Below are 1,676 nucleotides of genomic sequence, written 5' to 3' on the forward strand. Positions count from 1 at the left end.
GAAATCACTTCAGTGAATCAATCAGCTAATAAAAGGAAGAGATCGTTCTCAAAAGATGAAATATAAATGGTCAATACATATACAAAAAATGTTTAGTATTAATTATAAGGGAAATGCTAATTGAGCTACATTGATATTTCAGCTCACTCTGGATATAATGTCTATCAGTAAAAACAAAAATTAAAAACCAAAACAGAATCTTGTAATCGCTGTAATGTCAACTAACCAATATGGAGGTTTCTCAAAAAACTGAAATAGAACTACCATAAAATGCCGCTGTATTACTCTTGGAATTATACTCCAAGATTATAAGTTAATATAGTACACTGATACTTGCATATATATCTTTATAGCAACACTATTGGCAATAAGCAAGTATGAAGTCAGTTTGGTGCTCATCAACAGTTGAGTGGAAAAAGAACACACACAGCTACTCCGGAGACCTGAGCAACTCGTTGGCGGCAGAAGCGATCTGCAAGCGAAACCTCTACCATGAGTCTCCTCAATAAACCCAAGAGTGAGATGACCCCAGAGGAGCTCCAGAAGTGGGAGGAGGAGGAATTCAACACAGGCCCCCTCTCGGTGCTCACGCAGTCAGTCAAGAACAACACACAAGTGCTCATTATCTGTCGCAACAACAAGAAGCTCCTTGGGCGGGTGAAGGCCTTTGACAGGCACTGAAACATGGTGCTGGAGAATGTGAAGGAGATGTGGACTGAGGTCCCCAAGAGCGGCAAGGGCAAGAAGAAGTCCAAGCCTGTCAACAAGGACAGCTACATCTCCAAGATGTTCCTGCGCGGGAACTCAGTCATCGTGGTGCTACGGAACCCGCTCATCACCGGCAAGTAGAGTAGAGGCCTCTTCCTTCCATGAGAACCTGCTCCCTGCCCTGCCGAGCCCTGCCCAATGGGATGGAAATAAAACCCTGTGTTTTTTGTTGTTGTTTTTGTTTTTAAAAAGAACACACACAGAGTAAAGCTGTAAAGAATTAAATATAACGTTTAGGAAAACAAGCATAACTGAAGATCACATTAACTAAAATAAATCAAATTCATAAAAACAAATATTAAACTGGGAAGCTAAATCAGTCCTTTATATGTTTGCCTTGCAAACATGAAGACTTGAGCTCAATGACCTAGAACCCTCATAAAAAGCAAAACAAAAAAATAAAAAAAAAAAAAACAAGCCAACCCTCCCACCCCGCCCCCCCAAAAAAGATCAAAGAACCAGGCATGGTGGTGCAGGCTTCTAATCCCAGCAGTGACACTTGTACATCAGTATAAACAAGCTGGTACCTGACCAATGAGAGAGTCCCCTGTCTCAAAACAAAAACAAAACAACACAAAACTAAAACAGCAACAAAATCAACACCAAGGTGGGTGGCAACTGAGGAACAATCTAGATTATTCCCTGGCCTCTACATGCACATGCATATACATGTACAAGATCACACACACACACACACACACACACACACACACACACACACACGGGGGAGTAGTAGAAGTGAAGCTGCCTGGAGAAATAAAGGGGACTAGCACAGGGGAGAAGATGCATGACTCAACATGGTCAAAGGACATGGTGCACTTGTGCACAAATGTCTTTATGAAATCTGCCACCATGAACAAAACATATATGTCAACACATGTAAAACAATTAAAAAGTACCATAGCTTA

At 41.2% G+C, this 1,676-nt stretch overlaps 1 pseudogene; it reads left to right on the forward strand.

Annotated features, from left to right (window-relative positions):
- The first annotated feature begins 476 nt into the window (after nt 1-476).
- LOC121442713 lies at nt 477-849 on the forward strand (annotated as a pseudogene).
- Nucleotides 850-1,676: the final 827 nt, after the last annotated feature.

The sequence above is a fragment of the Microtus oregoni genome, unplaced genomic scaffold (genome assembly GCF_018167655.1).
Source record: "Microtus oregoni isolate MIOR12 unplaced genomic scaffold, Mior012 000002F_ref0000024, whole genome shotgun sequence".
Taxonomy (NCBI): domain Eukaryota; kingdom Metazoa; phylum Chordata; class Mammalia; order Rodentia; family Cricetidae; genus Microtus; species Microtus oregoni.